The sequence below is a fragment of the Lissotriton vulgaris genome, chromosome 1_1 (assembly GCF_964263255.1).
Source record: "Lissotriton vulgaris chromosome 1_1, aLisVul1.2, whole genome shotgun sequence".
NCBI lineage: Eukaryota > Metazoa > Chordata > Amphibia > Caudata > Salamandridae > Lissotriton > Lissotriton vulgaris.
Genome location: NC_141685.1, coordinates 2,137,935,131 through 2,137,962,626, shown reverse-complemented (window position 1 = coordinate 2,137,962,626; position 27,496 = coordinate 2,137,935,131). Strand labels below are relative to the sequence as shown.

Genomic DNA, 27,496 nt, shown 5'->3' with positions numbered 1-27,496 from the left:
TCTAAGCCTTAAAGTAAAACCTTTGACCTGGACAAACTTGATTTGTTTATCGGATCCATGCCCCAGTGCAGTCAGATTCAAACATTACCTCGGTCCCAGTGTACCGCAACCAATAACTATCGTTGGGACTTTGTGCTTTTTCTCACATTATTTCTACTTAAAAATCTAAAAATTCATATCTTTGGTTCCCCTTACTGGATTTTTGTTATTTTGTTTATTAAATTGTACTCTTAATTTTCTAATTTGGTTTGGAATTTTTATTGGTTTGCATTTTTACTTTAATACTGTTTGGTACAACATAAATGCTTTACAAATTGCCCTAGTTTAAGCATGTCTGCTCTGTGCTACAGCTACCAGCGGGTTGAGCTCAGGTTAATTGTGTTGTATTTTTTAAGTGTTTGAAGGGGTGAAAATGAAGGCCGCAGCTTAACTTGTGAATTTTCCTTGGGTTTAGGTTTGTGTAACAAACCAGTATTATCATCCCATAAACTTCCCCCTTAAGGTATGTTAACTCTTGGTTTTTGAATATTAACTCAGTCAGCTGATTGGGTTTACTTATGTTGAATGTTATTGGCTTTTTAGCGATGAAAGTTGCCTAGGACGATTTCAATGTTATTTGCAAAAATCTCTAGGTCAGGAAACCAGGTAATTTAGGGGCTGCTCAATGAATAGGTCCTGTATTTGAAATTCTATTAGTCTTCTCTGGCTGTAGTGATGGACAGGGATCCTCAAGCCAATCTGAATTAAATGTTCCACTCTTTTCCATCAAACACATGATCATGGTCTAGATCGACAGCTGTCGCCAGACAAACATGCGAGCATTACTAAAGAGGGGTTTTGGCTCCTCCCATATGTTGGGAACCAGGAGTACATGCTTTAATTGAGAAGAAATTATGTGCTTCCACAGAAAAGTGCTTTCCCTCCACACAGGTGTAATGGTATTGTTTTTGTGTCCAGTTGCCTAAACTTGAACATTCAGGGGGACACACTTGCTATTGGAATGCTATTAAAGTGTGTTAGATAACTATAAAATGTATGTTGTTTTTCTCTGGCAGCAGCACAGAGAGGAGGAGGACAGTCATTAAACTACATGGATTTTTAGGTCTAGCGCAACAGTGCAATTGCCACCTGACTCTTAAACCTACACCGGTATTCTTTTGTAGTTCTATGCTTCCATAAAAATGATAACTTTTCCCATCCGATCTACTTTTAATGCTTTGTATGAACACACAGCATTCCTATGAATCCAGACCAATCGGTTTTGTTTTCTATGCTATGTTTAGGTGATTATCGTGTATGGATAACGATGTATACATTTTACTTAGTTACCCATCACTTCTAACCAATTCATTTTAATTCTAATTTTTTTCTAGTTTGGTACTTGTTATCATGGTGAGAACAGATAAAAATAGCCATGTCCGTTAGAATAAAGGACTATGTGTTCTACTGCTTGTGTTTCACAAGGATACAGTGACTCATTCTAGTTTAATTTTGGCATTTTACTTTCTCAGGGTTTATTTTTAAATTCTACTGTGCAGCGAAAATTTCTTGCTTTGTTGTTGCCTTGACTTCCTAATATTTACATTGAAGGGCTTTCTATTGTTTGAAAACCCTAAATGTTTGTGAGTACCTGTCTTTAGTCTTGTGTAGCTAAACTGTTTTCAGACTTTACCTTGTAATAAACTCTTATTTGTAAAACTTTATAGTACTAATGTTATTGTAGGTGGTTATACTGGTAGGCTAGTTTCAGTATCTAACATTGTAACCGCCTTTGCTTGTTGTTTTCATTCATGAAAGCCATTGTGATTGTGCATGGGCCTCCATGCCCAACATTAAGCCTTTTGTTGCCTTTAAAGCGTGGTCTCAGTGGTGAAACCCCCAGATTGTTAGTCTGGAGTGGCTGACAAAAAATGCAGCAGCATAGCACTGCAGTTCACCACTCTGTTTTCAATAGGAAAACCAAATGCAATTCCTTAATGAGGCGCCATTTTGTAAAACAGTGGTATTGTAAATACGGTTTGGTAAGGCTTGACCAATCTGAAAAAATTGTACTAGTCTTGCAGGTCTAGTAACTTGAAAAATCCCCTCGACCCAACTGCAACCTACTTGACCTCTGTCTCTGAAAACGGAGCAAAAGTGACAAGTTAACAAGATTTAAAGGCATCTTTATTGCTTAGTCCCTTTGTGAGCAATAAAAATGCCTTTAACCCCTTCCGTGCGGCCGCGATTTCCCCCGTGTGCGGCCGCCGGACGAACAGGGCGGGGCCGTGACGAACCCCAGCCGTCATCAGCACACGAGCACCGTAGATCGTGACGGCTGGGGTTCGTCACCAGCATGGAAGGGGTTAAATCTGTTATCTTGTCACTTTTGCTCCGTTTTCAAAAACAGAGGACAAAAGTTAGTTTGTCTTCCTATTCGCCAGAAAGGGCGAGTAGGACCTAAAAATAGCTCGTCCCCATCCATTCTCCCTCGCAAATGCAAGCGGGCGAGTGGATTTGTCGAGCCCTGCGTTAATTGTTGGCTATTCAAAGTGATGCCTATCCGTGGGAGCATGGCATGCTGGTAGTTTATTAAGGATTGCTATGCCATTCTAATCATTTGAACTGGTTGATCGATTGTTTTCTGTTATTTGAAATAGGCCGTGGCTCAGTTTGAGTTTTCTCCCCTTGTGCAGGCGGGAGCATGTGGCTGGAGGAGAAGCTTCGTCTGGGCTGACCACAAGCGAAGGAGCAAAGGTAGTCACCAGGTGTAGACCTGATGGTGTGACCTGGAGCATGCGTGGGACTTCATTCATTGTCCAAACTCGAGATAAGGATGAAGTCGAAATGAAGCTAATATGTCATAACTGAAAGGGTTGTTTTGCTGCTGGCAAGGTAGGGCCCCGGTTATGAGTCTCGGGCCCTGCACTTGGGATTGAACTGCAGTAGGAATGTGCATGGTGCACAGTGGATGCTAAACAGCCAGTACCTGGATTATGTACATGCATAAAGACCACATCTTGCAGTATTTTGTTGAGAGACACTGAATAACATTGCTTTAAATCCTGGCTCTACGAAATGGTTCAGGCATCTGCAGGCTCATTCACTCATCCCCATCCTCTCGTCAACAAAAACTTTCATTTTTTAGGTGTCTTGAAAAAAGTATGCATGAATCACATTTTTATTGCATACTGGAATAATCCTGCAGATTTTTCTATAAACTGACATTTTTAGCTAGTAAGCGGGCAACAGTTTGGTGCTAGAATTCCACTGTAGAACGTGTTTTGTTATGTGGGCCCTGCCTTAGAGATATTTGGTGTGCACCAGGAAGGAACTTGATAATATGTTCCGTGAGCCCTAGCATCGCCCACAATGCTCATTGTTTTCTCTTTCCAGAGTAGGAGATCCTGTCTGTGGCCCATGAGATAGGCGTCACCACTAAGGGTTTGCAGAGTACTAAGGCAGTTTTACCACTAGGGCTAAGGATGTTGTCCTGAAATATAGCTGGGTTAAATGCTAAATTGGACCACCCTGATTGGGATGAATTCATCAACACCCACGAGATCTCTTTATTCCAGGAGACTTGGGCCTTGAAATCTTTGCATAGAGTTGAGTTTGCCACTTATTGTAAAGCAGCTGTTCAGGGGCCTAGGGGCAAACCTTCCGGGGGTTGGGTAACTGGGTCGGTACACATCTTGGTTGTTCAGTTAAGCCGATAGATACCCATTCCTCCGATATTTTATGTATTATTCTCTCCCTTAACAACTTCCCTAAGGTGGCTATTATTGATGTTTATTCTCGCCCTGTTGGGTATGGGCAGATCTCGCAGACGTTAGATTGTTTGTCCGCCTTTCGTTCGTTGCTAAGTGAGCAAGTTTTTCCTATCATCGGTTGGGATTTCAACTGCCACTTTGAACCCCTAAATGGTTTATCCCACCCTATAATGAGTGATGAGGATTCAACGTGGGGAATCCCAATGGGTAATCATTATCCGATGCGGGGTTGGACCCCTTTAGCCCTGCAGCTGACCTCACTTACCCTCAGTTACTTACTGAGGGCATGTAATGGTTGACTGTTTGCGGCTAACCCAGGGAAACACAACTTTGGAAGAAATGGCCAGACCTCCACAATTGATTATATTTAGGTGAAAGTGGATATCTGGCATAGGATTGCAAACTTTTTGGTGCAGTTCCGCACTGAAAGTGATCACAATCCGCTGGTTGTTACCCTGGATCTGTGTCAACCGGTAGCAGGACAGGCTGAGACTACCCTGCCCCCTTCTAATCTAATTGCAATTGACGGAGGCAGAAGAATCCGTTGGGGAACATTTTTACAGTCATCTGAGTCATCTAAGGCAATCCATCATACCCTTTCTGGTAAAGGCAAGCTCTATTACAGATAATTACGGTGTCACTGATTCCTTAGAGGTGCTGAGGGATAACCACCTGGATATGGTTGGAACCCTGGCAGCGTTTTTTATAGCACCTCAACCCATAAAAGAAAGGAACAAAGAGGCATTAACCCCTGGTACAAAAGGGCATGTAGAGAAACCAAGAATGCTCTGTTGACTAAACTACGAGAAGGTGCCATTGTACGTATTAGGGAGGCAAGGGCATTTTTAAAGAAAATCATTTTAGAAGCGAAATCTGAATGGGAAATTGATAGATGGCAGGCCATTAAGAAAACCCTAGATGATAGAGATCCAAGAGTGTTTTGGAATCTGGTGAAGACAGGAAAACCCGAGGGCAAGAATGCAATTGAGCCAAACCTTGGGGAGGAAGTTTGGCGATCCCATTTTAAATTGCTATATACAAAGTCCCAAATAGGAACCGTTAAAATGGGGCAGCCAGTCATTGATTCTATTTATGTTCCTCTCTCCGATATCCCCTCCTGTTCTCTGGCTGAGGTAACAGCGGCCCTGGCCAAAGTTCTGCCAAACAAGGCACCCGGATTGGATAGGGTTCCGGGAGACCTATTCAAAACCGAACAGATAGTTTGGGCTCCATACCTGCAGTCCCTTTTTAATGAAATCCTTCATGGCTTGACACCCCCCAAACATGGGCGGGTGCCGAGATCATTCCTATTTACAAAAAGGTTCCCCTCTAGAGCTGGCTAAATACAAGCCTATTCGCCTAATTGATGTAACCCAAAAGATTTTTGCACGTGTTCTTTTGGGAAGACTTCAGATCTTGATGGATGATCATAACATACTTACTCCCCTACAAGCAGGTTTTAGGTCCAAAATCTCAACTATAGATCAGTTGTTTAGATTACAACTAATCTATTGGAAAACTAGAACGCTGGAGGGAGGTTCTCTCTACCTAACATTCGTGGACCTCAAATCCGCGTTTGATTTGGTAGAACGAGACCAGTTGTGGGGCCTACTGCTTGGGATGGGGGAGCCAGTTTACCTCTGTCAACAGTTTAAACGCCTCCATGAAGGTACCTTTGCCTAAATAGGATTCGGGAATAGAGGGTAACTTTCAGCTCCGATCCTTGTATAGAAGGGCGTGAGACAAGGAGTCCATGGTTTAGTTCAAGGTAAATTCATCAAAGATCTCCAAAAACAGCAATACATCATTATTGAGGAACAAAAGAGTGCAGGACAGTCATAAAGTGAAAAAGGGGCTTTGGAATGTTCAGCAAGGACATGCTTCACAACAGCTCATGGATAGTGTCCCATCGACAAAGTGTCCAAAATGTGTGTACAGCTTACGCATCAGCCGGGAAAAGGGCAAGTAGACCCTGCAAGGTTCCCAACGGGAAGATGCAGGAATCCAAGGTCAGTCTCTCGGGTCTGTCAGAGTAGGCCACCATCCATCCATCAAACCAAGATAAAATAAAAAACCCTCCAGTTCCAGGGTGACACCTCCTCAGTCATCTCGTTGCGTCAGACCGCTCAGTCCATTGGTCAGTTCGTATAAGATGATTTTCATACGGCATAAAGGAAGACCCCTTATTATAGAAAAAGATGGTACTGATCATGTAAGTTGTCAGATCATCCGGTATACGTAAACTTCCAGATAATGATCCTCTAGCAGCAGGCACATAAGTGAGTTCAAGAGGACAGTTTCCCATAGCAGATGTTACAAAAGTATCAACTTTTGTTGCTGTAGTCCTTGTAAGCGAGTGAGAACTCTTCTAGTAAGGCCCAGTTTCGCTTCACATTGTTAGTTTGCGGAACTTTCTCATGAGTGCAAGACGAAGCAAATTAAGAAAAAATGCATGTCTATAATAAAGCATATTTAAAGTATGCAAAATATAAAGTAATAGAAACATACATTTCATGGGGGAAATCATATTCAGAAAATCCTTTCAAGTTATAAACACTCAGAATGTTATTTTTTTAATTGTAAAGATCACATGTAACTATGACACATTACTGCATTTTCCAGATAGTTGCGAATAAATTTTTCTAAACATATAATATTAATATTGTTGTCAAATGTTTTACATTAGTACATATATGAAGATTATTGTCTGACTGTTTCAGGACGTTTGTACTTAATATGGCTATGCTGCATCAGATTTCTTTTCTCATTCGGTGCACAGTTTCACATATGCAAATGATAAAATTCAGAATGAAACCCTTCAATATCACACGTAAAATTATGTAGATTACGTTAGATTTCATTAAGTCTTCACACATATTTCAATCTTGAGGATTAGGAATTTCTCAACCTGTGAGTACATCACTTTAACTTTTTAATTCACATTGAAATAACATGCTATAGCCTGGTTAATGAAATATGAGTCTATATTCTTCAAATGAATATGATTTAATTTATTCTACAATTATCTTCATTTTTTTATACTGCAGTAACAAAGGGGCTCATTATGAAGGCGGGTGGACATCTGTCCGCCCGCCATCATAACGGTGATGGGATCGCCCGCCAGACGTGCCGCGGTCCCACTAGTGCAATTAGGATGCGCCCGCTGGCCTTTTACCATTGCGGGTGGTGCTGCAGCACTGTCCACAATGGTAAAAGAGCATGCACAGCATTTCCCTGCACCACGTGGCAGGCACCACAAGGTGCCTGCCACTTGGTGCATGGAACTGCAGGGCGGTATCATGGGTACCCCCCAGTGCAGCCCCCCTGCGCCTCAGAGGTGGCCCACAACAGGCCCCCAAAGCAAATCCCCTCCAGCTTTCCCATGGTGGCATCGCCGGCGTGGAAAGGCGAGATGGTGTCTGCTAGGCACCTCCACCATAATAGTGGCCCTGCTCCGCCCGGCAGGCAATCGTAACGATTGCCACCAGCAGAAAAGCGGCTGCCGCGATGCCCACTGCCATCCTAATATGGTGGTGGTTAAATCTTGTTACGATGGTGGAACGATCGCCGGCCCGGCGGTGGCGATCGTACCCCCATCGTAATGAGCCCCTTAAGTTCTCTTACATTTATTTCTCATGTTTCTTTAACGTGTGGTTAGTGCACGTTTATTCATAGGTTACTCAAAAGTCTGACAGTTTTTCAGCGGAATCAAAGTGAAAGTGGTCTTGTTTTAACAGTAGCTGAACGCCTCTGCCTTTGAGCGAGTCACTGGACAAAGCCATCCTGTAGATCGCGGCCCTAGGGCAGAGGCACTTGTGTCTGCTCAGCAGGAAGTATTTTGTAAACCGCGTAGAACAGCTGGACATATGATTTTGACATGAATAGACCTTGCTGTAGTAAAGTGCACAATTTCCATGTTGACTTCCTCTATACGTCTTAGCCTTTCAAGATGAAAGCAGTGCATGCAGTGGACTCTGACTGGAATGTGCTATTGTTCTTCGCAGCTGGAGATGTGATCCGAGTTGGGCCATTGTTGTAACCCGGGTTTCCTTGGCAGCTTGTTCGAGACCATTGCAGGGAGGGGACCTTGGAGATTAAAGACTTCCTCGCTTTATGAAAACTGCCATTACCCCACCCACACGTTATGAAATAGACGTGCCTTGTTTCTATTGGTGTGCATGAAAGGAGGATGTGGAAAGTGAACTTCCCTACATGCTTTGATTGAAACTACACATCGTTCCGCACTGAGGCAGTGCTAAATCTGTTTACATAAAACAGCGACTCTAGAAATGAACTCACGCCAGGGACTGCCACACGCCTTTTCTTGGCGTTTGAACTCGATAGACCAGAGTCCTGTGTACATATTTGTCAGCTGTAGCGTGTTGTTCACTGGTTGCAATGCATGCCAGTGTATTCCAGCTCATGGAGTAGATTTGCAGTTGTGTGTATGTATGCACTCCAGCTGCCCCGTTGGCCAATGTTTGAACGCAAAGACCCGACATGACTGCTTCTCTGCATAATTCTCTGTAATTAAATGTTAAATTAGTAGCTTTTGAACATTTTTTATGTTTGGTTTGACAGCACAGCTGTCTGTTTACCACTAATTACCAATTTGTATGTCTCCGCTACCAGACAGGGCAAGCTTTCTGGTTGCAAAAGACCTATTGTGGGCCTACCAAGAACGTACAGGGGCTTACAGACCGCCCATTACATACCATGGGTTGACTCGATCACTCTCACCTGCTTACTTGGAGAGGTGTGGTGCAGGTGTGGTGCAGCAGCCAGGGCAGCTGAGTTCGGAGAACAGGGTTCAGGGTTTGATCCCCGGCTCTGGCTCTGTGACTCTGGGCAATAGCTTACTTAATTTACACGACAGCCCCCAGCGCCTTGAGACCCATAAGGGTGAGTAGTTCGTGCTTTACAAATACGGATTTACATTAACATTTACATTTTACTTCTTATTCAGTGGCTGCAGTTTCATCGTGGCCCATCGCTTCCACATCCCTCTCACCTTTTATTAGGTCGAGCCTAGACCGCGCTTGCGCTGTCTGGAAGATCTGTTGCATGTACTTTGTGGGATCTGGACATCATCCCCAGGACTTGTCTGCTTCCGCCTTTGCTTAGGGACTTTTTTTTTCTGTTCAACTGCCTCAGTTTAACTGTCTTGATAGAAAACGACCAGTAGAGGTCAGTAAAATACAAGAATTGCTTTCTGCTTAGGGACTTTCTTTTTTTTATTTTTCTGGCAACTGCCTTTATTTAATTATCTTGATAGAAAAAGACCAGCAGAGGGCAGTAAAATACCAGAATCACTTTAGCATTCCCTAGGTTCCAGGCAATAGTAACTTTTCTTCCACGAGCTCCCGTAGACATAATATTTTTTTCAAATCTTGTATTTTCAGTGAATTGACCACCAAAGGGACTGATTTTATATTAAAAACAGAGCTTTGGACAATATAATTTGCCGCTGATAGGCAGTATTTCTCTCCATGTGTTCCCATACCTGGCATGTTCCGCAGTTTGGTGCTTACTTTCCCTCCATGTTAAACAATAGTAGATGTTTCAGCACCCAGGCTAATGTGCGTGCTGCATATCTAAATACATATAAGGTCATAAAGGCAAGAACAATTGCATTGCAAAACTTGTTCGCTACAATACTCGGAATCATCACACGTTGAATTCTTTATTTCATAGATGCATTATGTGCAGAACGCAATGCAATTGTTTTGTTTTAGCACTGCAGCAGGCTTCTTGGTTTTACTTGTCCTGCAAATACAAAGTAAATCTGAACGCTTTGCTACTGCTTTTTATTTATGTAGCTTGTAACGTGCACACTGTGAACAAAACCACATCTAGATGCAGGTCATACATTGATAACACACGATACACGTGACCTAATCAGAGGCTCAGGGAATGTAGTCAGTGATTCCAAATTTACATATGCCCTCTGCATTACACAGTTAATGCAGGATTGAGTTAGGGCCATGTCAGTTGTCTACCTGGTGTATTTCAAAACTTTTTTGATTTTGTGCATTGTGCAATCTTAACCAGAGCACAAGCGATCAAATCCGTGAGCCTCGTGAGTGTGGCCGAGTTGTCTTTATAACTTGATTCTTGAACTGAATATGTCGGGCATTAAGCAGTATTTTCTTAGATTCATTAAACTGCCACGTGACTTTGACCTTCACACTGAGGTTATTGTATTATGAACGGACGTTAAATAGGGTCATAATAAACCACAAGGCTCCAGTGATTTGTAAACTAAGTTCAAGATCTATTTATTTTATTTTATCACAAGTTATTTGTTTTATAACGTTCAGTTCGATTGAGATAGTATGACAAAGATGCACAGTTTTCAAACAGCAAATTCTTTTTTGAAAACAGCAACTTGGAAACCATGCTCTTGACCAAAACCTAGGGTTGTAGAGAAAACATTGTGTGCCGTCTAAAAGTCCGCTTTAGCATGTAGAAGTGTTTTTTTTTTTTTACATACTTCTGCTCTGTCTGCACGATAGAAGACCCCGATTGCAATGATATGTTCAGGTTTTGTTTACATTTCGTGGAGGGAAAGCCGATCTTTGTTAAGTTTGAATACCACTATCTGGTTAGAAGTAAATCAGATGAACTATTATTCTAGAACTCGCATTGGATGAAGGCCATCATTTAGTGAAGTGGTGGCATCTGGTAAAATGTGGAACATTATTTGTGCATCATCTAAATGACTTTAGTTTTAAAACCACTGCGTGTGCATTTTTTTCAATAAAGTACTGAAAAATGATGCTTTTTACTCCAGGATAAATGAGACATTGGTTGAATTACAAATTATTTTAATAAAGAATATAAAGAACATTTGGGAACTGTATAGCAATATAATATGGAGGACAATCTGTTCATAAATCATGTATAGAATATTTATTAATGGAAAAAACGAAACCACAACTGTATTAAGGCTCTCAATTTAACAAAGAATATCCAGGGGTGAGATATACACCAGTCTCTTGTCAGTTCTGTGTTTTTTTTTTTTTTTTGCACTTCGAGGAATCATTCTAGAGACAGACCGGAAGCAGTGCTGGGGTACAGTCCATCATTTACTCTCACCATCCGAGAAGGGGGTGTACGAGAACATTGTTTTAGATTTCTCTTCTCATTCTGCAACGAATATGGAAAAATCCCGAAATATTAGCATATGAAAATAAGCAAGTAAGCACATTTGAGAAAACATTTGAGATTTGTATTTGCTTGCATGATTTAAAAATACACTAACAACTGTTTGAATGTATTTATTGACTGAACAATTAATTAAAATCATTAAAGAAAAGACAGTTGAGAAATGGAAACATAGACTGACTATAAACAGTAGAGCTTCAGATAAAGTTTGGTGAATGTCCAAATCCACCCCCCCCCCCCCCCCCCCCCCCCCACACCGGTGCCCGCTCGATCAGCTGGCATCTGTATTTGTCATGTGCCTTTGCGCGGTTTTCGAGAGTACCCAATAATCCATAAAAATAGTCTACTTTAAAAGTCTATAAGCCGTTCGCCTTGGCACTTCAGTTAAAATCCATAAAATAGCAGAAACAAACCTCAGTATTTGTGGTGGGCCAGGCTGCTTTCTTCCCCTGGATTTGCCGTGCTCATCACCATAGTTTGATTGTGTTTATTGGCAGCCTTTAGGGCGATCCTGTTCTGATGCGTACATTTCCCCTGTGTTGCTAGGGTCGTCTTGATTGTTGTGGAAAAGCACAAGGCTGACGCGTCACTACACGACTTTGTGCCGTTGGTGATACACTGTAACAACAATACATGTAACGTTTGAAACTGTAATTGTGTAGAACGTTTATCAGTAAAGTCCTATTGTACGAAGTTAGAAAAATGCATTGATATAACTCTTCTAACCAGCTTATAATTTCTCAGTACTTCGGCTGTCCGCTAGCAAAGGAATTTAAATAAGATGAACAATTATTATCTTGTTAATCTTAAAATAGGGTCAGCATATTGCATACATGCTTTGGATCGTGAAATGATTGCTGTTCATTCAGATGTTGTGTTAGATGTAATAAAGTTGCCTTCTATTCATTTGGTGTTTAATGCAGCCCTGCCTGCCTAAAACGTCAAAATATGTTTTAGTGTTTGAGTTAACAAACAAACTGATAGCTTTTTTGCAAAACTGGATGCAGGTCAGTATGGTGACCTTTTGATCTGCTACTGAAAAAGGAAACTGGTGATAGTGTTTTGATTGTGGTGATTTTTACCTGGTTAATATGCTAGCAAATCCTGTGCCTGAGTTCAGATTGGAATGGGTGGTGATGCTGAGCGACACTGCTTCAGAGGGCGTGTGCTGGTCGTGCCTGCCAATACCAAAGAGCCGACACATGAACTCTTCTATTTCAACATGTGGCCCATGGGGAACACACTCTGAGAGAGAGAGAGAGATGATTGTCCTCTGTGGTTGCTGGCCTGGTGTGGTAGCAATGTGAGCCGGGGGAGAGTGTTGGTTCAGGGCTGTGAAATGGTCTATAACCACTATGGGCTGCACCTTGCTCCATGATTACAACAGACTGTAGGATACATTCTCTCTTCCGAAGGGTCCTTTCCTTCTTTCGAGGCAAACTACGGTTGCAGTGAATTGGACAAGTCGGCCTGACCGGTGCTTGGAGGTAACTCTCTATGTAAAGTGTTGACTAAAAAGGTTAAGTAGAAGGAGGGGCTAGAAAGAAAAAAAGACTTTGCAGCCAAAAGGCTTTTTCCCCGTAAAAGATTTGGGAAAGTGCTAGGATCCCTATACTGCCAACATGACCCAGGGGAATCGCTGTTCCAGGATCTACATACTGAGCTGCAAGCCTCCACCAAAAGCATTAAACACAATATGTCTCCATTTAGGAGGGCCCAGAAGAGGTAAAAAGGAAGGTGTCACAGGTGGAGATGAAAGCGGGATATCTTGTTTAATGGACTCAAAGGTGGAGTCCTTGGTGGAGATTCAAGGAGAGACCCTGATAAGGTACAGCACCTTTAGAGACTGAGGTTTCCAGGGACTTGCTGCTGCAGTTCTTGCAGACGGCGGTACTGGGCCCAGGAGTGCTGGTGGCTTTGGCGATCCATATGACACACTGCTTACCAACTAGAGAAGCAGGGGGAATACACGAGAATCCAGAATTGTGCTGGTGGAATTAGGCTCCTCATCCCAATGTAAGGCACCAGCGTCCAATAAGACAGTTGAATTACAGAAGTAGTGAGGTCTACATGCTCCAAGATCTTAGGGCAATAACACAGAGTATGAGACACTCCATATCATTAAGAAGGACTGGTTTGTTGTGGGACATGAGTTGGTATCTTGCTTTACTCCATACCAGGAATGAAGGGAATTAGTGTATCGACCACCTCACAAAGGCTTGGGAACGAAGGACACAAAACATCAAATAGCAATATAAATTCCCGCATAGCCTGTATAATTCTTACAGGAACGTAATCCTCCATAAACACTGACCCGCCAATATATTCACTAAAATGTATTTAATTTTCATTACAAAATAAAATCTTTTTTATGGTTGACAGTATAAAAAACACCATTATCAAATATCTTTACATCACAACATTTCCTAATATTTAATCATTTTGATAGACATATTATTCTATCATTACAAACCCCACTCCTTTCTCACATTCATGCCATGCACACAAGATCACACAGACTCAGAACTAACATCCTTCCTCCCCCAGAAATTCTCTTACCAAACATCGAGACTACTATTTCCAGTCTTCCATTGTTGTGTCTAAGCCAGGGGACTTGAATAACAAACAGTATGCACATATTTCGGTGGAGAAAACAACTGGCGACCTTCATCTTCAGGACCTACATTCAAATGTCCTTTATCCAAATGTCCTTTAACTCTTCAACATATAAATGGAGTTTGTTATTCTTATCTCGGTCTATCACATGCACATTCAGCTTGTTTGTATCTTCAAGTTCATTTAAAAATGTATGTTCCCTTCCATTCCACTGGGAAGATGCTGGGAAATATAAATACATTGCCGTCTTACAGCCCTTAAAGACACCACATTCAGCTAGTAAATAGTATGAGATGTACGTGATCTTGTGTGCTTGGTATGAATGTTAGAAGGGAGTGGGGTTTGTTATGATTGAATAATGTGTTTTTTATAGAAATTATGAAATCTTAAGAAGCTAGACTTTTCTCCATAGAAAAGAGTCCCACACTGAAAAGTCTTCCTTTTTCAGTTGCTCCCGGTAAAGCGGGGAAGTCTGTGGGTTAACCACTGATGGACATAAATGCGTGGAATTTCTTTGAAGGATGGACTGTTTTACTACAAGACCTTGAGTGCAAAGGGGTTAAAATAGCACTTGCTACTGGACCGACAGCCAGGCTAGGGCATGGTTGTGATGAGTCTCATCTTCCATAATGAAGACTGAGAATGTGCCTCCTGAAAGATCAACACTATAATGTTTATATTCTCTGCTTCAGCACATCAGTGAATGTAATCCTGTGCCCTTGTACTCTCCCATTTACAATCAATGTGTGGTGGGAATGGAAACTGCCTGTATAGTTATCCAGTGCTGCTCTAAACACCCAATGCAGTGTATGTGGGCTTGCAGCATGCACATTCATGCCCTCCTGGAACTGCCCACTTCCACAAGTTCCCTTTTATCTACTCATTTGAACCTGCTTCTCTCCTGCTTACAGCGTTACTCCATGAGGACCCATTCTTACTTTATCTGGCAGACGTTTACTGTTTCTCCCTCGTTATTCCGCTTTTCCTTCAGCTCTGGTAACTCGTACTGCAAAACTCCTGTTTTAGGCAGTTTTGGACCCTATTGCATATGCATCTTAGTTCTCATCCCAGCAGGCATGTGTGCTCTGCGTGTTGCCTTTGGTACCAGTTTACTCTTGAATCGCCCGGTGTGCATGTAGAGTAACTGCTACCCTTCTCCAGCAGGAAATGTTGGATTTCATCTTCAGGAAGCAGCATCAGAAATTGAGAGCGAGGTTATGATGCTGTGCCAATAACATTTAATATGGCTGATGCAGTGAGGGTGATCGATCCAGGATGCCTCTCTGTCCCGTGGGGAGGTGGCCAACTTTCCTGAATTTGTGGTATTGAGATCAGCTTACTCACCTTTGCTACCCTGAAAAGTCAAATGCTCAGAAGGAGTAACTTGGTTATCCAAATAGAGTACTTTATACTCTATTTAAGGGCCGTCAGGCACCATTAGCAAACAACATTCTACACAAAGGTATTGCGCATTAACCACTGACACAGAACACCTAGAATAGGATGTAGAGACCACTTGATGGAAAACAGTGCCATGTCATCTAGGAGGTTCTAGAGGCATTTGGGACAATAGACACACGTGCCTGCGGAGCACTACTTAGCAGAGCACTGGAGAGTTAGCCTGAACATGTTCCTGTTTACCCATCTCTAGTGGCAGCTTACTTCCTCTCAACCTTCCCGTATGATGTCAGTTCTGCCTAAAGCAGCCTTGTATTATGAAACTGACTGATTCTTCAGAGTACAGACTTTGGGGTAGGATGAGTGAAGGGAAAGTTCATCACAGTGTGGGTGGGCCCTCTTGATCAGTTACTTTTGGAGCAGATCAAAATTGATCATTCACATAAAAATACAACAGCTTAAACTGGTCTTCTGTTCATAAAAATGTTTCTTCTGTTGCTCTGCCACAGAGTGGTAACCATCAGCACAGACTGCACCACAGTCCTCTTCTGAGCAAGGAATCAAAAAGGTGCAAACTCTTCCAACTGACAGTAAAAACAGCAAAAGTGTGGGAATAGACCTCTACCCCTGGCAGGTTCCTGCTGTCTCCCTGCAGGAATCTTCACTTACCCCATGAGAGAGACATCACATGGTTGCAACTTGGAGGTACTGGACCATTGGCGCTTTGGCGACACACCAAAATTCCAGGTGTTAGCAGTGGGCTGTGAGCCTTAGTGGTTGCAGAGGCTCGGTGGTCATTTTCAGATAATAGTTTGAGTCATCGTTATTATGTTTGTGCTGTTCATCCAGTGCTTTTCTATATTCAAGATGCAGGTTGTTGAGGTGATGTGTTCCTTATGTGATTTGTGGCCTCAGTCTACTTCTGGGAAAAAAAAAACTAATTGAAACAACTAAGTTAAATAAACTAAGCAAAAGTACTGTTGGCATACAACGTGTTTACAAATCAGTTGTGAATGGTCAGTTGCCTGTAGTTACAGCCAGTGCCTAATTTATAAATAAATGCCAATGCTGAGGATATTTCTCGGGAGGCTACCTTAGCTTGCATTACCGATGGTACCTGCCAGTGCTGTCAAATACTAGTACCAACAGCACTAGCTTACGATTACAGTCCTGCAAATGTGAAATTCTGATGGATACAGCTGCCTGTGGAATCCTCACATTTTGAATTACCCCTTGTGCAGCATTCCACGTAAACCTTTCTCCATAGCTCTCCCACGTCAACGAGGACGTCACCATGGCACGGCTCCGCTCGCGACCCTGCGCAACGTCATCGGAGCCATATGAAGACCTAGTCAGCATGCTGACGTCTGTTCCACCCATTTTTTCCATGCCGTCGAGGCGAAAGGGTGAATTGACAACATTTCCACAAGTCTACACAGTATACAATTTAAATAAAGAAACTGAAAATTCTAAAATATAGACATTTCCTGGTGACTAGCATCATATTATTTCAATAACTATAAAATAAATGAATTTGATGCCAATAAGTTTTTTGGTATAAACAGGCAGGCAACGGGGAGGCGGGTGGGTCAGTAAAGAATCCACATGCAGATACCGTATCCACAAGAAAAAGTGTTACCAAAGTAACTTGTTCATTTGGAGTATTCTGGGTGACCCTAAGCTAACAGCTTGAGAAGCTTTGAGGTGTTGTTAGTTTTTTAATAGACTTGACAGCGCCTCCATGTAGTAAACGTTAATAAATATGTGCCAGTGTTAAATAAGTGCCGGTGCCGAGTACTGGAGAGCACCAGCATCAATTAACCCCCTATTCTAGCACTGAACACTAGAACATAGTCTCACGAAGGACCCACAGCACCACATAATCCCAAATGTAAAGGGCTGCGATTCCCCTCTCGCCCCTAAATTATCATCATGCCTACCATAATGTGTTCTTTTGTATTGTAATCATTACTGACTGATTCTTTGTCGGAATAAGTATTTAGGCGCTCTTTGAGCCCACTGTGAACCAGCAGTGCCTGGATCGGTGATCGGTGAACAGCGAGTTCACAAACTGGTGCATGCTGTGCTTAGCCTTATTTCCCTGACTAGCGCACACACTGGTGCATACTGTGCTTGGCATTTTTTCACAGACTAGCTCACACACACCTGGTGCATGCTGTGGTTAGCCTTATTTCACAGGCTAGCTCACACACACCTGGAGCATTCTGTGCTTAGCCTCATTTCACAGACAAACTCACACGCTGGTGCATGCTGTGCTGAGCCTTATTTCACAGACGAGCTCACACACTGGTGCATGCTGTGCTGAGCCTTATTTCACAGACGCGCTCACACGCTGGTTTCATTCTGTGCTTAGCCTTATTTCACAGACTAGCTCACACATACCTGGTGCATGCTGTGCTCAGCCTTATTTCACAGACGAGCTCACACTAGTGCATGCTGTGCTTGGCCTTATTTCACAGACTAGCTCACACATACCTGGTGCATGCTGTGCTGAGCCTTATTTCACAGACGCGCTCACACGCTGGTTTCATTCTGTGCTTAGCCTTAATTCACAGACTAGCTCACACATACCTGGTGTATGCTGTGCTGAGCCTTATTTCACAGACGAGCTCACACGCTGGGTTCATTCTGTGCTTTACCTTATTTCACAGACTAGCTCACACATACCTGGTGCATGCTGTGCTGAGCCTTATTTCACAGACGCGCTCACACGCTGGTTTCATTCTGTGCTTAGCCTTATTTCACAGACTACCTCACACATACCTGGTGTATGCTGTGCTGAGCCTTATTTCACAGACGAGCTCACACGCTGGTTTCATTCTGTGCTTTACCTTATTTCACAGACTAGCTCACACATACCTGGTGCATGCTGTGCTGAGCCTTATTTCACAGACGAGCTCACACGCTGGTGCATTCTGTCCTTAGCCTTATTTCACAGACGAGCTCACACTAGTGCATGCTGTGCTTGGCCTTATTTCACAGACTAGCTCACACATACCTGGTGCATGCTGTACTGAGCCTTGTTTCACAGATGCGCTCACACACTGGTGCATTCTGTCCTTAGCCTTATTTCACAGACGAGCTCACACACTGGTGCATTCTGTTCTTAGTCTTATTTTACAGACAAGCTCACACTAGTGCATGCTTTGCTGAACCTTATTTCACAGACGAGCTCACACACCGGTGCATTCTGTCCTTAGCCTTATATCACAGACGAGCTCACACACTGGTGCATTCTATCCTTAGTCTTATTTCACAGACAAGCTCACACTAGTGCATACTGTGCTTGGCCTTATTTCACAGACCAGCTCACACACTGCTGCATACTGTGCTTGGCCTTATTTCACAGAAGAGCTCACACACTGGTGCATTCTATCCTTAGTCTTATTTCACAGACAAGCTCACACTAGTGCATACTGTGCTTGGCCTTATTTCACAGACCAGCTCACACACTAGTGCATACTGTGCTTGGCCTTATTTCACAGACCAGCTCACACACTGGTGCATACTGTACTTGGCCTTATTTCACAGATGAGCTCACACTAGTGAATACTGTGCTTGGCCTTATTTCACAGACGAGCTCACACTAGTGCATACTGTGCTTGGCCTTATTTCACAGACGAGCTCACACACTGGTGCATTCTATCCTTTGTCTTATTTCACAGACAAGCTCACACTAGTGCATACTGTGCTTGGCCTTATTTCACAGACCAGCTCACACACTGGAGCATACTGTGCTTTGCCTTATTTCACAGACCAGCTCACACACTAGTGCATACTGTGCTTGGCCTTATTTCACAGACCAGCGCACACACTGGTGCATACTGTGCTTGGCCTTATTTCACAGACGAGCTCACACTAGTGCATACTGTGCTTGGCCTTATTTCACAGACGAGCTCACACACTGGTGCATTCTATCCTTATATATTTAACAAGAAATAGAGAGCAAAGGGATTTTATCCACTTGAGTGGACGGAAGGGTACTCCCAGTCCCCTGGTTCAATAGCTATATAACAAATAGAAGGAGTACCACCAAAGATGAGGCTAAACAGCCAGTATTGGTGGAATGAGACCCTGATTTGGAAGAAGAAGTCCTTCTTTGTTTTTTAAGGAACCCCTCACTCACCGACCTGGTCGGTGACATGCTTCATCATCGGGGCCACCTTGACAGCCGAGTGCCATCAAGGTGTGCTGCGACACCTGGAAATACAGTGGAGCGGGTATGTGAGTGATGAATGTGAAAAAAAGGTCAGTGGGTTAAAAATTGTCCTGGTATGACTAAATATTATTTATTCTAAGGCTACTGGACAATGTTAAAATAGTGTGTGTAGATACAATGAAGGCTTTAGTAGGACCTAGTGTATCTGAGGTATGTGATAGGTCTACATGTTTCAAACCATAGGTGGGAGTTACCGGTTTTTCTTCAGGACCATAAAAAAAGAAAGTAGTTGGGTGGTCAGGGTACACTAACGCCCTGCCATACCTGCAACCCTCTCAGGAACCTAGATAGCAAGTTTGCTAAATGGGTAAAAAGAATTGCAACCAAGTATGGTTACAAAAAATGGCAAAAACCTGTGAAAAAGATAAAGGATTATAAGTCACAAAGGGTTGTTTACATGCCTGTAACGTAGTGAAGTGACGTAGTCCGTTCTATCTCTGAGTCATTCCACAAACAGTATCAGCGAATTATGCAACGTGCGGTGTACCAGTATAAATTTATAGATGGGAACAAAAAGTTTTCTTGAAAAGCACACCTATCAATGTTGGTGTGATCGTGTACATATAATTCTATGTTTAAACCAGTCATACACAGGCTACATCGTGCGTGCCTAACTCATGACTGTGTTTAATTAGTGTCAGGAAATTGCCGACGTGGTAATATGCCAACTTGATCCAAAGTCACAATACATACAAGACAAAACAACACACAACACGTATATTGCCAGAGATTTAAGATTAACAAAATGCTCACTTCTCAGTGGAGAAATGCTTGCTGCACGGGGATTGAGGGGAGGCAGCAGAGCTCAAAAATGTAATCTGTGGAGTCAAGGGGAAAATAGCGGTAGAGATAGTATCAGTATACCGACTGTTCTCCTACCTCCTTGGCGGAAGTAGTCCGGAAACGGATGCGTTTCCATTAGCGAGGTTTTTACTTACAGTTTTTCAGCATTACGAGCGACTTCTCACCTAGTCCGCCCCTCCGCGCACCCGTGTTTGGCAGAGAGGCAGCGCCGAAGTTAAAGGCGGCTGCCATTGCGGGCGCGGAGGGCGTGGCTGGCCGGCGTCGCGTGATGACGTCACGTGAGCGTCACGCGCGCGCCGGGTTACTATAGCGACCAAGTGTAAACACAGACCTCCGTAAAACTGAGTGAGCCGCTTGTTGTGTTCAAAATGGAGTATAACGTAGGAAAAGGGTATTTTAGCATACATGTCCATTAATTTTACAAAAGAAGGAGTGTATTAATGCAGGCGCACAGTTAGGGAACAGACATGCAAGTATTGTGCACTTCTTATGGGAGATGCTGACTGTTTCATGGTTAGGAGTCAGTACGAGCACAGGAGAATAAAGGGGGGGGGTTATTATTTTATATTACTGCATAAATCTTTATAGTTGGGTGGTTAAGGAAAATGTTCCTTATGAGCTTGGAAGAAAATCAGCCAGAAGGAGGGGGAAAAAAAGGGATATTTTTCTCATATTTGTGAAGAGTCATAGGTGGGCCTGCGCCTAGTGACTGTTGTATTTCAGAGTTCATTTATAGTGACAATTGAGTTTTTTAAGAAAGTACCGAGGCCCAAGGGATATTGTCATTAAGACCATGTTTGTTGGTTGACAGTCTGTACACCCATCTTTGTTCTTTTTCAAACAGGCGTTTCTGGATGTTCGGTCCAGGGGTGATTTGCTCAATCACAGTCCAAAACATATCATTTGGTGTGTGGCCTTTTTCGAGGAAGTGGTCTGTTAGTCGGGTCGCATTTTTCTTGCAGCGAATTGTGCTGCGATGCTCACAGATCCTTTGTTTTACCTTCCTGGTCGTCATCCCAACATATCGTTTTTTGCAAGTGCATTCGATCAAATATACTACATTTTCGCTATTGCAGTTCGTGTGTGCAATTTGTTTCCAAGTTCTCCCAACCTCTAAATCTAGAGTCTTTGTATTTTTGGTTAAATGGCACACACTGCAGTCGCCACAGCGGAAGTGTCCAGTCACATCAGGTAGGCCCCAAGTCCTGGTGATTGAAGCTGTGGGTGGGGTCTTTTTTATCTTTGGTCTGGTATTGACAAGAGTATCTTTTAAGCTTTGTGATTTTTTGAAGGAAAAGAGTGGTTTTTCCCAGTGTAGATTTCCAGTGTTTATTATATTCCAATGCTTGTTTATGCTCTTAGTTACTTGATTCGATATTGAATTGAAAGTAGTGACACAGGTCAATGGTATTTCTGCATCATTTCTGGTTTTCTCTTCAAGAAGTGCCTCTCTGGGTTGGTTCCTGGCCCTCTTTTGACATTTGTTTACTATTCTCTTAGGGTATCCACGGTTGTCTAATTTTTTTGAAAGTTCATCTGCTTGTGTTTTATAGTCAGACAATTTACTGCAATTTCTACGCAGTCTTAGAAACTGTCCGTAGGGTAAGTTTTCCCTAAGGGGTCGAGGGTGGAAGCTCTCAAACCTCAAGAGGTTGTTCTTTGAGGTTGGTTTGTAATGGGTTTTTGTTTCAAGATGATTGCCCTCCTTCGTTATTATTACATCAAGAAAAACAATCTCTTGTTTGTCGTGGCAACTCGTGAATTTGAGGTTCATATCGCAGGTGTTAATCCAGGTTATGAATTGTTCGAGACGTTCGGTTGGTCCTTCCCAGATGGCAAGGACGTCATCAATGTATCGCCTCCAGAAGGTTAGGTGTTCACCATATGGATTCATGTCGGTCAGGATGAATTTGTTCTCGAAATCGTACACATACATACCAGCTATGCTGGGGGCAAAAACACTGCCCATTGAGGTCCCCCCGGTTTGTAGAAAAAGTTTTCCCTCGAATTCGAAGAAATTTCGTTTGAGGGCCAGGGTGGCGCATTCCAGAATGAATGCCTTAGGAGTGTGGTAGGGCCAGTCTGCATTCTCTAGAGTGTTCCCCAGGACTCGGATGGTGTTGTCCTGGGGTATGCTCGTGTATAGGCTTTCAATATCAAAGCTTAGGAGTATAGTGTTTTCATCAACCTCCACCTCTTGTAGTAGATTCAGTAAACTCTTTGTGTCTTGCAGGTAAGTGGTTGATTTTTGTACAGTAGTCTTGAGAAAAAAGTCGCAGAATCTGGACAGAGGTTCTAGTAAAGAGCCAATTCCAGAGACTATTGGGCGTCCAGGGGGGGGTAGTTTCCCCTTGTGCATTTTAGGTAAGATGTAGAAGTAAGGGATCTTCCCTTCAGTGGTACACAAGTAGTCCGCTTCCTGTTTGGATATTGCTCCGTTAGTCTCTGCAATCTCAACTAGCTGACAGATTTCCGCTTTCAGATCGCTTGATGGATCAGTGTCCAAAACTTGGTAGTTTTTTCTGTCGCTCAGAAGTCGGTTACATTCCTCGCGATAGGCAGTGGTGTCCATAATGACAAGTCCACCGCCTTTGTCAGCAGGTTTTATAATGGTTGTTTCGCAAGCACGTAGTTCTTTTAATGCTGTTCTTTCCATGTTACTTAGGTTTTGAAAACTGGAGGTTGTTTGCATTTTCTCAACATCATTATAGACGGCTTGTTCGAATGTCACTATTTCAACCGGTGTTGCGTGTTGGGGTGGCATAAAGGTTGATTTCAGCTTTAGTCCACTTTCATTCTCCACTTCACAGTCTCTTAGTTGGCCTTGTTTTTCGAAGAATGCTTTTAGCCTTAATTTCCTGAAAAAACCGGCCAGCTCACAATGTAACTGGAATTTGTCAAGTCGTGCTGTGGGGACATATCCAAGTCCTTTGTTAAGAACATTTTCTTCAATGCTCGTAAGTGGTCTTGTTGACAAATTTGTAACTAAGGTTTCGCACTGCTTGTGCCTGCCTTGCTCTTTGTTCTGTTGCTCACTGGGTCGTCCTCCTCCCAGTGTACTTGATTGGACTGTCTGTTTTTTCCCCTTCCCCTTCTGCCCCTGTGAAAAAAAGGAGGGCGGAACTGATTCTGATGGAAAGGCGGGGGTTGAAAGTGTGGTTGGAAGGGAGGTTGCCATCCATACATCTGGAAGTTTGCTGATTGGTTAAATGGGTCTTTCACAGGGGCAGAAGGGGAAGGGGAAAAAACAGACAGTCCAATCAAGTACACTGGGAGGAGGACGACCCAGTGAGCAACAGAACAAAGAGCAAGGCAGGCACAAGCAGTGCGAAACCTTAGTTACAAATTTGTCACCAAGACCACTTACGAGCATTGAAGAAAATGTTCTTAACAAAGGACTTGGATATGTCCCCACAGCACGACTTTTCAAATTCCAGTTACATTGTGAGCTGGCCGGTTTTTTCAGGAAATTAAGGCTAAAAGCATTCTTCGAAAAACAAGGCCAACTAAGAGACTGTGAAGTGGAGAATGAAAGTGGACTAAAGCTGAAATCAACCTTTATGCCACCCCAACACGCAACACCGGTTGAAATAGTGACATTCGAACAAGCCGTCTATAATGATGTTGAGAAAATGCAAACAACCTCCAGTTTTCAAAACCTAAGTAACATGGAAAGAACAGCATTAAAAGAACTACGTGCTTGCGAAACAACCATTATAAAACCTGCTGACAAAGGCGGTGAACTTGTCATTATGGACACCACTGCCTATCGCGAGGAATGTAACCGACTTCTGAGCGACAGAAAAAACTACCAAGTTTTGGACACTGATCCATCAAGCGATCTGAAAGCGGAAATCTGTCAGCTAGTTGAGATTGCAGAGACTAACGGAGCAATATCCAAACAGGAAGCGGACTACTTGTGTACCACTGAAGGGAAGATCCCTTACTTCTACATCTTACCTAAAATGCACAAGGGGAAACTACCCCCCCCTGGACGCCCAATAGTCTCTGGAATTGGCTCTTTACTAGAACCTCTGTCCAGATTCTGCGACTTTTTTCTCAAGACTACTGTACAAAAATCAACCACTTACCTGCAAGACACAAAGAGTTTACTGAATCTACTACAAGAGGTGGAGGTTGATGAAAACACTATACTCCTAAGCTTTGATATTGAAAGCCTATACACGAGCATACCCCAGGACGACACCATCCGAGTCCTGGGGAACACTCTAGAGAATGCAGACTGGCCCTACCACACTCCTAAGGCATTCATTCTGGAATGCGCCACCCTGGCCCTCAAACGAAATTTCTTCGAATTCGAGGGAAAACTTTTTCTACAGACCGGGGGGACCTCAATGGGCAGTGTTTTTGCCCCCAGCATAGCTGGTATGTATGTGTACGATTTCGAGAACAAATTCATCCTGACCGACATGAATCCATATCGTGAACACCTAACCTTCTGGAGGCGATACATTGATGACGTCCTTGCCATCTGGCAAGGACCAACCGAACGTCTCGAACAATTCATAACCTGGATTAACACCTGCGATATGAACCTCAAATTCACGAGTTGCCACGACAAACAAGAGATTGTTTTTCTTGATGTAATAATAACGAAGGAGGGCAATCATCTTGAAACAAAAACCCATTACAAACCAACCTCAAAGAACAACCTCTTGAGGTTTGAGAGCTTCCACCCTCGACCCCTTAGGGAAAACTTACCCTACGGACAGTTTCTAAGACTGCGTAGAAATTACAGTAAATAGTCTTACTATAAAACACAATCAGATGAACTTTCAAAAAAATTAGACAACCGTGGATACCCTAAGAGAATAGTAAACAAATGTCAAAAGAGGGCCAGGAACCAACCCAGAGAGGCACTTCTTGAAGAGAAAACCAGAAATGATGCAGAAATACCATTGACCTGTGTCACTACTTTCAATTCAATATCGAATCAAGTAACTAAGAGCATAAACAAGCATTGGAATATAATAAACACTGGAAATCTACACTGGGGAAAACCACTCTTTTCCTTCAAAAAATCACAAAGCTTAAAAGATACTCTTGTCAATACCAGACCAAAGATAAAAAAGACCCCACCCACAGCTTCAATCACCAGGACTTGGGGCCTACCTGATGTGACTGGACACTTCCGCTGTGGCGACTGCAGTGTGTGCCATTTAACCAAAAATACAAAGACTCTAGATTTAGAGGTTGGGAGAACTTGGAAACAAATTGCACACACGAACTGCAACAGCGAAAATGTAGTATATTTGATCGAATGCACTTGCAAAAAACGATATGTTGGGATGACGACCAGGAAGGTAAAACAAAGGATCTGTGAGCATCGCAGCACAATTCGCTGCAAGAAAAATGCGACCCGACTAACAGACCACTTCCTCGAAAAAGGCCACACACCAAATGATATGTTTTGGACTGTGATTGAGCAAATCACCCCTGGACCGAACATCCAGAAACGCCTGTTTGAAAAAGAACAAAGATGGGTGTACAGACTGTCAACCAACAAACATGGTCTTAATGACAATATCCCTTGGGCCTCGGTACTTTCTTAAAAAACTCAATTGTCACTATAAATGAACTCTGAAATACAACAGTCACTAGGCGCAGGCCCACCTATGACTCTTCAAAAATATGAGAAAAATATCCCTTTTTTTCCCCCTCCTTCTGGCTGATTTTCTTCCAAGCTCATAAGGAACATTTTCCTTAACCACCCAACTATAAAGATTTATGCAGTAATATAAAAATTTAACCCCCCCCCCCCTTTATTCTCCTGTGCTCGTACTGACTCCTAACCATGAAACAGTCAGCATCTCCCATAAGAAGTGCACAATACTTGCATGTCTGTTCCCTAACTGTGCGCCTGCATTAATACACTCCTTTTGTAAAATTAATGGACATGTATGCTAAAATACCCTTTTCCTACGTTCTACTCCATTTTGAACACAACAAGCGGCTCACTCCGTTTTACGGAGGTCTGTGTTTACACTTGGTCGCTATAGTAATCCGGCGCGCGTGACGCTCACGTGACCACGTGACGTCATCACGCGACGCCGGCCAGCCACGCCCTCCGCGCCCGCAATGGCAGCCGCCTTTAACTTTGGCGCTGCCTCTCTGCCAAACACGGGTGCGCGGAGGGGCGGACTAGGTGAGAAGTCGCTCGTAATGCTGAAAAACTGTAAGTAAAAACCTCGCTAATGGAAACGCATCCGTTTCCGGACTACTTCCGCCATGGAGGTAGGAGAACAGTCGGTATACTGATACTATCTCTACCGCTATTTTCCCCTTGACTCCACAGAATACGTTTTTGAGCTCTGCTGCCTCCCCTCAATCCCCGTGCAGCAAGCATTTCTCCACTGAGAAGTGAGCATTTTTTTAATCTTAAATCTCTGGCAATATATGTGTTGTGTGTTGTTTTGTCTTGTATGTATTGTGACTTTGGATCAAGTTGGCATATTACCACGTCGGCAATTTCCTGACACTAATTAAACACAGTCATGAGTTAGGCACGCACGATGTAGCCTGTGTATGACTGGTTTAAACATAGAATTATATGTACACGATCACACCAACATTGATAGGTGTGCTTTTCAAGGAAACTTTTTGTTCCCATCTATAAATTTATACTGGTACACCGCACGTTGCATAATTCGCTGATACTGTTTGTGGAATGACTCAGAGATAGAACGGACTACGTCACTTCACTACGTTACAGGCATGTAAACAACCCTTTGTGACTTATAATCCTTTATCTTTTTCACAGGTTTTTGCCATTTTTTGTAACCATACTTGGTTGCAATTCTTTTTACCCATTTAGCAAACTTGCTATCTAGGTTCCTGAGAGGGTTGCAGGTATGGCAGGGCGTTAGTGTACCCTGACCACCCAACTCCTTTCATTTTTTATGGTCCTGAAGAAAAACTGGTAACTCCCACCTATGGTTTGAAACATGTAGACCTATCACATACCTCAGATACACTAGGTCCTACTAAAGCCTTCATTGTATCTACACACACTATTTTAACATTGTCCAGTAGCCTTAGAATAAATAATATTTAGTCATACCAGGACAATTTTTAACCCACTGACCTTTTTTTCACATTCATCACTCACATACCCGCTCCACTGTATTTTCAGGTGTCGCAGCACACCTTGACGGCACTCGGCTGTCAAGGTGGCCCCGATGATGAAGCATGTCACCGACCAGGTCGGTGAGTGAGGGGTTCCTTAAAAAACAAAGAAGGACTTCTTCTTCCAAATCAGGGTCTCATTCCACCAATACTGGCTGTTTAGCCTCATCTTTGGTGGTACGCATTCTATCCTTAGTCTTATTTCACAGACAAGCTCACACTAGTGCATACTGTACTTGGCCTTATTTCACAGACGAGCTCACACTAGTGCATACTGTGCTTGGCCTTATTTCACAGACGAGCTCACACACTGGTGCATTCTATCCTTAGTCTTATTTCACAGACCAGCTCACACTAGTGCATACTGTGCTTG

The 27,496-nt window shown here is 43.0% G+C and overlaps 1 protein-coding gene across 6 annotated transcripts in view; it reads left to right on the top strand.

Annotated features, from left to right (window-relative positions):
* Positions 1-27,496, top strand: part of PACSIN2 (protein kinase C and casein kinase substrate in neurons 2) — a 524,922-nt gene that overhangs the window by 172,967 nt on the left and 324,459 nt on the right. Inside the window, exon 1 of one of the 6 annotated variants that reach the window (XM_086922167.1) lies at positions 2,676-2,736. The exons of the other annotated variants lie outside the window; for them this stretch is intronic. The gene's annotated coding sequence lies outside the window, so the exon portion shown is untranslated. Of the gene's footprint in view, positions 1-2,675; positions 2,737-27,496 lie in introns of those variants that run through there. 6 annotated transcript variants of the gene reach the window in all.